This window comes from Chanodichthys erythropterus, chromosome 3 (assembly GCF_024489055.1).
Source record: "Chanodichthys erythropterus isolate Z2021 chromosome 3, ASM2448905v1, whole genome shotgun sequence".
NCBI classification, from domain to species: domain Eukaryota; kingdom Metazoa; phylum Chordata; class Actinopteri; order Cypriniformes; family Xenocyprididae; genus Chanodichthys; species Chanodichthys erythropterus.
In genome coordinates this window covers 28,858,376-28,871,650 of record NC_090223.1, presented here as the reverse complement: position 1 = coordinate 28,871,650, position 13,275 = coordinate 28,858,376, and the positions used below count along the sequence as shown (strand labels likewise).

Sequence of the window (13,275 nt, the reverse complement as noted above, 5' to 3'; positions counted from 1 at the left end):
TTGACCGTTCGCAAAGACCCGCCCCCTTTAGTTACTGTTACTATGTCCGAAAAGCCATGCTGCTTTCACGCCACACATCATTCTGATGCAATGAAAAATACATTGCGGAGCAAAGAGGACATTGACAATGCGTCGACTGACAACGTGTTGACAGACGAGACAAAGCAGGTTACTTTTGATATGAAACAAATTCTCAAATTTCAAACTTTGTAATTTTTAAAGAAATTTAAACAGCTCTTTAATGTGTCTTGACAGATCACTGTTGCACCTCAGTTCAAGCGGCTCGTGAAACGATCATCTCTTCCTACTAGTTAATTTATAGCATCAAATAAACATGAATGAACATTAGAAGGAATGTTGTTTCATCCACGGAAAAACGTCAGTACACACCATTTTTCAAGTTACAGTCCACCGACATTAATCCACTAACTCCCCTGACTGCTTTGTCGGACAAAATGGCGGATTCGGCGTTATGATTGGTTAGATCGCCTGTCAATCAAACTCCTGACGAAGGGTCAATTGCGAGAAAACGCAAAAACATTGAAATATGTTTTTTTCCTTCCATCTCATATTTTTTTCCATCACCATGTCCTTCTAGGGGGCGTTGTAGAATGCGCAATTTCTTTTCCTAACACAGTATTCGGCTTCGGGCACATCCCTAGTCCCCAGTAACATTACTGCACAAGTGTGTTGGGAAGCAGCTTTCTCAAAATTCCCCAGGGGAAGTCTGCCACCTTCATAATAAACTAACACAAGATGGGTTTCCCTGAGGCAGCAGTGGTGCAAATTCAAGCCTGACTCCCGCAGGCTCCTCATGCATTATTCAGAGTGGGCTGTGATATCAGTAAATTGAGCTTATAAACCATCTGCAACCACAGTCAGTCCACAAATAAGCAGTGGAAACCATCACTACATCAATAGGGGCTGATTTATTTTACCAAAAATGTTAGTTGCAAAACACAAACTGGAGATAAACAGCTGAAATGCTCAAACATTGAAAAAATAAAGGATAGCCCAGCAGCTGGTCTTCAGCAGATGGTGCGTTTAGAATGATGGTAAGCTGGTGTCCCCATCAGATGTCTATTGTGGCCTGTGCATAACTTGATTTCAATTTTTTATGGAATATTGCAGTGTTTATTATAAATTGTTTTAAATGTATGTGCTTTAGTAATATTTAAACAAAATATTATTGTCCCCTCCCCCTCGCAGTAATATCTCTTCTCTGATGACGGATTCTCCCTCCCTTCCAGTAACCTGTCACTCACACGATAGCAGCAGTTAGCAAACAAAATCGATCCAATCAGTTCCCCATAGACTAAATCAAGTCCTGCCCTACATTTTTTTCTCATTCTATAAGCTGTTTCACAAGTATATGTCACAGTAGGGGAGAAAAGATGATTGCATGATTGTTTCAGGCCGACGTTATAAGTTCATTGTGACATCACGATCGCCAAATGCCATGTTCTCACACCGTTTCCGTATCATTTTCTATGAATAAAGTCTTAAATTTTGTCTGTTCCCCATACACAGCTGAAATATAGCACACTTGGGGCTATATGAATTAACTTCATTGTACTTTCATTGTACTCTGTCTGCTTTTGTGTTCCACAGAAGAAAAGATTGAAATGACACAAGGGTGAGTAAAACCTTACAAAAATGCTTATTTTATGGTAAACTTTGCTTTAACTACCTTGATTCAGTCAATCAGCTTCACTTGTCAACCAAGTTTTGCAGGCATCAACTGGGATAAAATAGCCTGAGGAAGCACATGCTGGTCTGGGCAGCAGGAAAATGTGTTTACTTGATTTTTGATTCAGTGTTTGCTAGATGGCTATGAACCCATCGTTATGAAAAGCATGTCAATTTCCATCAAGTCAACACTTGATCTTATCCATAGGGAATCAACTTTGGAAAGCGGGCACCAGATGGGGCTGAAGAACAAGAGGGATTGAGGACGTCGACAAAAAAGTCAAGTCATTCTGTTGGTGGAGCAAGGTATTACATCTTGATAAATGATTGCAAAGACAAACATTTTCTTTCTCTGGAATTATGTGGACAGTGAATAAATTTAAGACCGGGAATGTGTATTAAGAAATTAAACAGTGCAACTCTTTTCAGAAGCAGTCTGTTGTGAATTTGCTGCCTGAGTTTTGAGCTCATGCAGTTTGGTCTCCTCTGGCTGGAAGTCAGATTTGCAACAGTTGCTGTTCACGGTGCTCAGCAGCATGCTGGTGCACTTGACCTGAATGATTGTGTTCCCTCCTGGGCAGTGCAGGCAGAATGTCAATGCCCCTTTAAGAAGCGTACGCCTTTCTGCCTAACGACAAATGTCTCTCTCTCTTTTTGTGGTTAAGGGGTTGGCACAGAGCAGAAAGGGCAACGCTGAAATGATATGGATGATAAAGATGGATTTATGAAGGGTAGACTTGGGAATGCGGAGGGCTCTTAAAAGACAACACAGGGCTGGTTACATGTGGCTGATCTGAGTCAGGGGTGGCCCGTACTGAAGTGGGCAGGGGTGAGGTGGAGAATTGTAATATGAGTTGGCCAGCGGCCAGGGACGGGCAACTCTTACCTCATCAATATTCAGGACACATTACTGCAGAAAGCACAAGAGAATGAGAGAGCGGTGAAAGGGAAACAGCGACTGAGAGAAAGAGTTGGGGGGAGGTATGGGCCAGTACTTGCCAGCTATTATTGCAAGTTTACTGTAAATTATTATTATTAAATATTATTATTTATATAAACTTAAATTGTTATAAATATATATTCAAATTAAAATATATTATTTTATTTATTGTCAAAATAATGAAAATATTTTCTGGCACATATTTTATACACATTTTTACACTATTTCACACCACATTTAATATGCTAAATAAAGTGCATAATCGTTGGGGCTGGTGTAACGTTTTGGAGGAGAAGGTACAAATCTGAATTATTTTCCCAGACCAGCCGAAAAGAAAAAAAACCTTATTGCTGAGCCTTGGTCTACCCTTTCAACCCTACAGTTAACAGTGAGCTGTGGAGAATGAGTGATGAGGAGGACAAAACTGAGAGAGACAGAGAGGGAATGTGTGAGGGTTTCTGAAAGGACAAGAGCGAGTAGGCGGAAAGGAGAGAGAAACAAAGACGAAACAAGCAGGAGGAAAGAATTCAGCGAGCGAGAAAAAGGGAGGGAGAAGGACAGAGAAAGAGAGCACTTCTGGGATGAAAGGATAAAGGAACTGCAGGCGAGAGAAAAGAAAGAGTGACAGACACACACAGACAGAGCCTGCAACTGTATGATACAGCAGATTTCTAGAGGGACTTTCACTGATTTTGCCGCAACAGTGCAATGGGCTACCATTACATCTAGAGGACTAGGGCATCGTGGGTATTTTCACTGCACTCAGCCCTGTCTTCTCTCATCAGATCATGTTATTTTGCCTGAGCTCACTGTGCTAAATGATCCTGCAGCACTGCAGATCTGAAAGGTTTCTTGAGGTCGTGTTCATCCACATGTATCCATGTAGTAGTTGGGTACTAGTCTGAGACAGCACACCTACAGTCCATTCACTGACCATCTGATGACCTTCTCAGTTTGGTTTTCTCTAATTTGATTGGCTACAGAGCCCTTACAGGGACATGGCAATGGTTTAAAAAAAAAAGAGTTAAGAAAAAAATTATTCCAATGCTTTAGCATTCTCTCACAAAACGTTTGTGTTTCCCAAAAAACCTTTGTGTTCGCGCACAAAACTTTTGTGATGGAAATAGTATTTGACTGGAGGGCAAACTATATTTCAGTGCTTTTTTGAGAGAACGCAACGTTTCTCAGGAGAACGCAATGCGAGAGACCAAATCAAATGGGTTTTTTATCAATCCAGAACATCCTAAAGTCTAAACCAGGTTGATACAAGAGGCAAGTTTTTGGTAAAGGCATTGTTATTCAAAGAATATAATGTGATAAAATATATAATTAATTTACATAATCTACAGTAAATTCCCATCCTAAACAGCATTTAAAACAAAACAAACTGTGTTTGGTCACATGGCTGTCATTCCGTCTCGTCCTGTCTAAGATGGTTGTTCTTTAATAGAATAAGCTGCAATGTGGATGAAACCTTTTGGCAGGGCCTTTTGTTTGAGCCTTTTCAAATCAAACGCTTGTTTACTTTTATAGCCGTACATAGTTGGACAAGTTTAATGCTGTCCTCTTATGATGCTAATCTCAAGTATAAATGTGGTTAACGTCATCATATATTTAAGAACCAGTGACCAGTTTTCAATAAGGCATGACATTAATTCAGTGATGCGTGTTAAACATGACGCTATGTAACCTGTCAGTGGTCCTGGTGTGGTGAGGATTGTCCGTTTTTCTGCTAAACTGACTCGACTTTTGCTCATTCAATTGGAAAAATGGCCATCTGTCAAACCCCACACACCAGATACCAAGAGTTAGGGGGGTGTGTGTGCCAAAACTTGAAGACATGGTGATCCATAACCTTGTGTAACCTCATATATGTCTGTTTCTGTAATTAGGCCTTGTCGGTAAATGCAAGGGCAGAAAATGAGCCAAACATCCTGCTGGCCTAGAGAATGTGAAGAAAGTGCAGACGTTTACAGATCCCAGCTGATACAATTAAAGGAGAAATCAATGGAGCGGCCAACTTCAATAAATATAGGCCAAACAACAGACAGAAGAAAACCTGGTGAGTAAAGATATGAACAACCATAATGCTCTCAAAAACATTTCTTGCTTCCATGGCAACCAGTCCAGCAAGTCAATATGGCGAATTACCACAATAAATTCACCATCATTTCACTAGGTTGGTCCCTCAGAAAGTTTATAATCCATGTACCATCTTTTCTAGCACAAATAATCTCTTTGCTGCATAATAAAGGTTAATATCTTGTTAGCCCCTTGTGGCTTTAAAATTCATTATTTGTAATCCATCCGTTTGCAGTCTTCCATTGCCTGTCTATGTACTGTGGCTTGTCTACCTTCCAAGCCACTAATACATTGAGGTTTTCATTAAGGTCAGCATGAAATCAAAGTTAACCCTCTATCACTTCTTTCTAAATAAACATTACTGGTTTTATTGTGAACAATTGATCTGGTCATGTTATTCCAAAGGAAAAAATGTCCTTGTAATCTTTTAAAATGTAATAACTTGCCAGCCCTGAAGACTTTATGGGCTGACATCTCAAAGCGCTCTTATTTTTCATCTCCTCTCCTCCAATAACCTGTCATAGAGATCACTCATCACTATCCAATCAATAAAATCAAGTCTTGCCCAACATTTTTTTTTTTTTTTTGTAGGGATGCACAATATAAGTAATTAATTTAACTGCTTTACCGCCATCTAACAGTCACTTAAAGGGATACTTAACACAAAAATCTGCCAGGTCTACATCATAATCGTGGTTACATTTAGGTTAACAGAAATCCACTCACTATGCTGGTTTACTCTGAACGCAGTTCTAATATCTGGGTGGTCATTGTCCTCCTGTAACTAAAATACAACTTAAATACTTATTTATCATCGATCCCCTTTAACAGCCCAGAGAGACTCTCAGGGTTAAATAAACCAGACTGTCCTCTCCAGCTCAGCGTTTCTGTTCACTAAATTTATGAGTCTGTCTCAGTTTTTCAGGCAGACCAATTACATAAGTACCCTGTGCGCCGTGTAATTGAAGTGTCCGGGAGATGGTTCTGGAATGCCTCGGAACAATGCAGCAGCAAAAACGAACACTGAAGTTAAGTCCACTCAAATGAAACTACTTCCTGAGAGCAGCTCAGCACTAAATTTTTGATTATTTTTACAATTTGTAGAGAAGTAAATATTGTGTTTGTACTTTGGTTGTTGTCGAAGGGCAGCGACTCTGCTAGATTCCCTGTCCGTACACAGTTGGGTGCCTCTCTGCCTCTGACCTAGTTTTGTCCATCACATCTAGCAGCTCAGATTGCAGCATCACTTCAAAAGTGTGCAGCCATCTCTCCATCTCATGTCTCCACCCTTTAGTCTGTCTCTTTCTTTCTGTCTATTCCCGCAGAGCTCCAGCACTGGGCAGCAGAATCAGTGAGGGTGATGGCTACATGTCTCCACATGCCAAGTCCATCCTAATCAAGAAAATTTTCAGTATTGCCTCAAGAAATGTAGCATGCTTGCACCAGCCAGTAAGCTCAACTGGTAAACAATAATTCCAGTGGTTAAGAGCTTATCCTTTCACTGTCCCACCCAGAAAAAGAAGTCCTTTTCTGGACCATGAATGTGGCAATTTCATTGCTTTCTGTGGGAGAATGACATGAGGGTGAGTACTTAATGACAGAATTTTCATATTGGGGTGAACTAACCCTTTAATGCAATTTCAAACCTGTATGAGTTTGTTTATTCTGTGAAACACTGCAAGTGGATATTTAAAAAATATGCTGGCCATTCTTTTCAATAAAAGTAAATGGGGACTGAAGCTGCCGAACTCCAGAATTACACAAAAAGCATCATAAATGTAGCAAAAAAATTGGTCAACACAACTGTTGTACTATATTCCATGTCTTCTTAAGTCAAATGATAGCTTTCTGTGAGGAAGAGACTGAATTTAAGTGGATATTCACTATTAATCTTCTCTAAAGTGAAGTGATATCCAGTGGGATTGAATCTCATTGAGTTAGTGAGAACTAGATCTGTCCAATTCATGAACAAATCAATTGATTCACTGAATTTAAAACAATGATTTGTTCACAAAATTGTACATCACTGTCTAAAGAACGCATATGCCTATATGGCATATAGAATAATGAATAATTAAAAGTTGGTATGTTCCTCTGAAAAAAAAAATGGTAAAGGAATTACTTTGAAATAATTTTTACTCAGATTTTGCTAGTCACAAACTGCAAGTAACACTGAATTAATGTGAATTAATAAAGACTTAAATAGTATTATATACATCCAACAATCTTTGTTTTATTTACAACAAAATCATTTTTTACAGTACAGTGCAGTGTATGACCTGAGAAGATCTGGAATATAGTGTGCATGAGCCATGATGCTTTTTTTAGTCATTTTGGATCTTGATAGCTTCATTTACTTTATGTAACAAAGTGGCCAATATATTCTTCAAAGATTTACCTTTTGAGTTCCACAGAAGGCAGAAAGTCTTAAAGGTTTTAAATGACAAAAATGTGCCCCTTTAAGAGAAACACTAACTCAAAGCCTCATCCAAGATTTAGCAAATTCTATGTAATCTTACAGAAACAAAGTGCTCAGAACAATATTATTAGAACTAATAAAGTCAGGAACATTCTTAAAGAGAATGTAAATAATATGTATTACTATGAGAATGCATTAAACCTCATTTATGCATAAACAGAGCTGCTGTGATTTGGCCGTGTCACACCCGCTCAAACCGCAGAGATGTCCTTGATCTAACCGAGAGACAGAACCTTCCCATCTGCCATGTGGTTTCTGGACCTGCAGCCCAGACTCTCCACAAGAGTTCAGATCACACCTCACTGAACTGAATCTGCACATTAAATTAACCGACTGGCAGAGGAGTCAGTGTGTGCTTGACTGTTTGTGTGCACAGATTCTGGCCAACTTGAAATAATGTTCATGCTGCCAGACGAAATTGCTTCTGATAACAGCATGATCCACTTAGCATATGAAAATATTCAGTCCCCGAAAAGGACGGTTGGCATTTACGTGAACATGTGTCGTACAGATGCTGGCAAGAAGAGTAAAATGTCAATCTGGTGATATACATCCAGCGACAAAATGTGTGCGAATGCAGATAGCTGTGAGGCACAGACATTCTGAACTATTCAACTGGCTTCATTCTAGAGAATATAAGATGCATGAAATCAGCTTGTGTGTGTGTGTGTGTGTGTGTGTGTGTGCAAGACAGATTTTTGTAATCTTTAGCCGCTGCACACAGGAAGTTAGTCATCTGTTGCCATGGTGCATCAAGGGAGTTCAGGACTGCAGTGCACACTGCATGGGATCTGGCAGACCAGAGAGGCACTTATCTAACTGTCTTCAAGCAGCAAAAACATGTTGAATCTGGTTTGTCGTATGTTGTAGTCAAAAATGAGCAGTTCCGGTAACTCCAGATGCGTACTATATCCCCGGAAGTTCCCAAGATCTGATTGGGCGATAATGGCTCTTCTAATCAAATTAAAGTGGTCCCTAATGCTCTCATCCCCCTTGTGGAGACCCTCTAACAAAATATAGCATGAAACGTAGTCTATCACTACATACTCTAATGTAATTCATGTTTTTCAAGGTCAAAATTTATTGACAATGTTGATTATATGACTCATTATTCTGACTTTTAATGAACTACGGTAAATTATGATGCAGTCATTATGAGAGGTGATGTTCAGAAAGATGATTCACTATGATAAGCCTGTTATAAGTGTTCATATTTTAGACTGATCGGGATGCTTTTCGCTGGAAATTGCGTACTTAAGAGTACGTCACTTGTCTGTGCGTGTCTCGAGAAAAGTTGCTGCGGCTACTTTGACGCATGTGGGAGTGGCTTAGGTTTGAAATGTTGTAAAAGCGATGCGGAGATGCCAGTTTTATTACTCGATGGGTGAGTAAGGTATTTTATTGAACAGATAAATTGTCGTAGAGTTCATTGTAAAGCATTATCTATTGTGAAGGGTAATTTCATTACGGTTGTTGTAGTAGCGCTGTGATGGAATTTATTTTCAAGGAAGTAAAGTGTCTGTTAAATGGTTGTACCTACAATAGCATCTTAAGCTATTCAGCTTAAGATCCTTTCCATCTAAACTGGTTTTATCTCTTTAGCCTAGTAGTGAATGTTTTATGAGCATTAGGATAGATATTCATCCACACATTCAAAGCACAACCAAATCGATGTTCTTCCTCAAAATGCATGCAGTTTTTTTACCCACTAGCGGGCCACAAGTTACATAGTGTACCTTTAAATTAAAAGAGTAAAGCAGTTTGAACCGAGTTCATCCTCTGTTCTAAAATTATAAAGTGATCAACAGTGTGAAACTGAAGGGAGTAACAGGCGGTTGTCCGACAGGAGTAAACTGAATCAGATTTACCAAATGTTCCATGTGTCTCAATTGCTACTGTCGGAATAATACTGATGAGGTTGTTTGTAGTTGTAGTCTTCATTAGGGCAAATTCTGCATATTTTATGTATGCAAAAGAAACTCCCTATATCCACCTTATTCCTGACTAGTCTACTGCGTTTCGAATTATGGGTTGCACTTCCTGTTTGGGGAACTTCCATTTAAAAAGACTGAAACGAATCGTTTCAAATAATAAGGTTGCGCTACAAATAAAGCTTATCCGTCAGTTTGTCTGAATGAGCTGTCAATTTTTCTTTCATGTTTTATTTTCGGACATCATGAGAATAACGTAACTTGGGATTTCTTTTTTTTTACGTAACATGTTATAACAAGAATATCTATGGCAAGAGCTCTTTTCAGTCACTGCTTTCTATCCTCGTGATTATTTTCTTTTGTCCCTTTGCATACCGCTGTAAAATTATGAAAAAGGACAACATATACTGCACATTTGTGGTCTGTTCTCCCAATATAATTTATGATATATCCCATTAATAATTCACTGGAATTCAACTGAGAATCTCTCGTTTTTCTCCTCAAAGCCTCACATCTCTTTCCAGGTTTGTTTTTACAGGTAAATACAATTTATTATCTGTAAAAATGATGGAAATGACTTTGAAATAGTATCACACAATGCTTAAGTTCATGAACATTTTTTATTAAGGCAACGTATATTACATAATACAGATATCATAGTTATATTTAACCTGTCCGTTATTGCTGTGGAAATAATCACGCTTTTCATGGCCTTTTGAAAGTACCTTGTTGATGCTTTTACACTTTTAATGTTCGTTGGTTGAAGGGTAAGTAGAATTTGTCATCTCATTGCATACTTTTAAAAAAAACGTATTATCGCGTTCATAAAGCGAGCCTTTCACTGACTGTTTACAGCTTAACGGAAGTTGCACCCATAATTCGCGCAAAGCGTCATGGGGCGTAGGAATAAGGTGGATACAAATATACAAATGTATTGTATAGCACTATGTAAAGCGACCTTGAGCTATGGAAAGGTGCTATATAAATAAAACTTCTTCTTTTTCTTCTCCATCTAGACATTTATAGCATTAGTCCACTTTCAAATATAATTTTCCTGATAATTTACTCACCCCCATGTCAAGTCCTCTATAAGGAGAATAATCCTGGAATGTTTTCATCAAAAACCTTAATTTCTTTTCGACTGAAGAAAGAAAGACATGAACATCTTGGATGACATGGAGGTGAGTAAATTATCAGGAAAATTTCATTCAGAAGTGAAGTAATCCTTTAAATATTAACTTTTTTGCTTTTATTCTATAGATTGCAGACTGCAAATGGCATCCTAAATCCTTTTCTAAAATTTAAAGGCATTTCCTAAAAATAACATGTCTAGTAACTAGGTTTAGACCTATCACGTGTTATGATATGTAAAGACAGGTATACACCCAACTGACCGTTATATATCGATGAACTTCTTCAAAAACAGCCACAATGTTCTCTTAAGCCATGGTGAAATACCATCAGCAAATGTCATTTCGTAATCTTTAAATAGTAGGCTATAAAAAATGAAATCCTACAAAATGAAGGCGACAGTGTCGTTGGGCTAAAGGCAGGCGGCATGTTCAGCAGAGATGGGCGTGGGGGAGGAAGTGGTGAAGAAGATGCAGACGTGAATTTCGACCGTTACGTTCAAAACGCTACAGTACAGATTTTCAAATGTATAATGTTTATTTTCAAAAAGAGACAGTACTTACGAAGCGAACAATGGGCGCGGGTGATGAGAGTGTGGCAGAGCAACAGCCGTGATGTGATAGAGAGAGAAAGGGCGCGGAAGAGAGAGCGCGCGAGCGAGAGAGGGAGAGAGACGGGGAGGGCGGGGGAGCAAGGTGTGTCCGCTGCCTTGAAAATGCAGAATCAATACTATCCATGCACATACAAATAACAAAAATGAAAAAAAAGTGTTTTTATGTTTAATGATCAATTACGTGTCAACTGAAGCAATACAAAATAGAATAGAGAAAATGTATTAAATGTTACGATCCAGGCTTGTTGCCTCTATTTTTTATTAGCATAGTAAAAGTCGTTTTGTGCAATGTAACTCTATAAAATATTTTTATTAATATTATTATTATTCGAAAGACTTGTATTTAAAGAAATCGCCCAGACAAAAGCACCATGTGGTGTTAGAAAGGTCAGCATCTTCAATAAGCGGTGTTCCCGTAGGAATAAAGAAAAGGGGGTTCTTTCATAAAGCTTACGCTTTAAATCAGTTTAAATTTACAGATAAGGGAGAGCCTTGCAGATTCTATAGTAACCATGACAAACCGTCCACATGCAACATCAGCACCATTTTCAACAGAGAGCAAACTGCGAAAATCCCTTTACACCGGAGGATCAGCGACATGTCGAGTCCGTTTATCGCTTTCAGAAGGATCAGGTCCGCGCGCAAAAGCCGCAAAAATCCCGATTATCGATTTGTCATTCGTTATGACCACAAAACACCTCTAGAAAAACCTGGTACTTTTCATCCAGACAGACTTGGCACACCGGCGTGAGACACATTATGCTCCATCAGTCTCATACTTCTAGGTTTTTCCACACCGGCAAACCGCGTGCGCGTGAAGCTTTGCATGCGTCTATCGCCACACTGCCTCGAGATTTCTACGATACAATGCACGTCATGCAGAAAAAAAAAAGGAATTTAATATTCTTTGAATGAAAATAAATTATTATTGTCTATATTGTGCATCCATGAAAATAAGTAGCTACCGGTAGATACAAATGCATAAAGAAAGCAATCAAATTAATTTGCACTTCCTTATCGACGCAATCTCAGTGAAATTACATGCATGGTGGGTTTTTTTTTTTTTTTAAATCAGTGCATGAAGAAAAGAAGGCCCATGATGTCTCAGTCACACACCCAACAGTCGGATTCACTAACATCCTATGACTAATACACTGGTTAGAAGGAATAAAAACTGTGGTAAGGTTTATGAACGTTGTTCAATACATGATAAAAGATGCATCGCTATTAAATACAAGTGTTTGAGTTTGTAAACCGGGTTGACTTACCTCTGTGGCACACTGAGTTATTGTCTGTCCAACTGCAGCAGTCAGCCAGTGAGAAAACCCTGACAAATCCTTCAGCGTCCTGCAAAGGGAGGATGGCGCTAGAGAGCAAAAGCGAGAATGATGTCAGGATCATTTCTATCATATTTGCACACAACTAACCGAATGCTTGTGTGTTGTATTATAACTTATTTGATAATGTATGTACTTGAATCAGTATTAGAAAAGATATATCATTTTATTTATCAGATGCTTTCTTACCGTATGATGACAAAAACACCTTCAACTTTTTGATGCCTTAAACGTAAATCCTTATACAGCGACCTTTATATATACTGTGTGAAGGGAAAAATGCTTTTTTAGAAAAAAAAAAATATTTCATAGGCCTCGTTAGCAGCTTCCTGGAAGTTCTTCCCAGACCTCAGTTTCCTATCATGATTCATAACTTAGTTAAGTTAAAGCTAGCTGATGTGATTAAACTTAAATGTTTCATAAAGGTGGCCATTCCGAAGCTCACATTTGAAAATGTGCACTGAGTGATCAATATTTGTCTGTTTGTACTCTTGGTGCTTTCTTTCCATAGTTCCCTAAAGGATATAAGATAGCTTAAAGTGCCTTTGCTAAACCTCAAATTCTAAGATCAATATTAGATCAATATATATGAAAAGAAATTTACAATCACAGAGTAAATCAAGTTGTAGGCTATATGTGTGACTGATTAGACAAAAAAGAGACTATTTTATTTATTTTTACCACGTTTTATTTTTTACTTTGTCCTGGAATTTGTATAAGCATAGTTCTCCAGTTATTTTGTTAGATGTTTGGGTCAGTTTGACTGTGCCCGCACTTTCAATAACTCTAGATTCTTGCTGATTCACTGAACAATACAGCACACTGTAATATTACTTCAGCACCATTTCTGTTTATTAACAGTATGCTTTATATGATCAAGCCCCATATATTTTCACAGTCTAATCTTAAACAAACATGATAATCACACACACACTGCACCATCCACCCCCCAAATTCATCCATAATCCCCAGATTTACATACCAAGCCAAGTCCTTCACCTGGACACCTTCACATAAACAGTAGAGTCCTTGTGTCTTTAAGGTTTCCTCTGTTTAACCGCTGCACAATCTGC

The 13,275-nt window shown here is 38.5% G+C and overlaps 1 protein-coding gene across 1 annotated transcript in view; it reads right to left on the bottom strand.

The window, feature by feature from the left end:
* Positions 1-13,275, bottom strand: part of maptb (microtubule-associated protein tau b) — a 34,729-nt gene extending 21,454 nt beyond the window's left edge. The window contains exons 1-2 of the mRNA XM_067372958.1: positions 13,185-13,275; positions 12,134-12,231 (exon numbers count right to left, since the gene is read on the bottom strand). The gene's annotated coding sequence lies outside the window, so the exon portion shown is untranslated. The remainder of the gene's footprint in view (positions 1-12,133; positions 12,232-13,184) is intronic.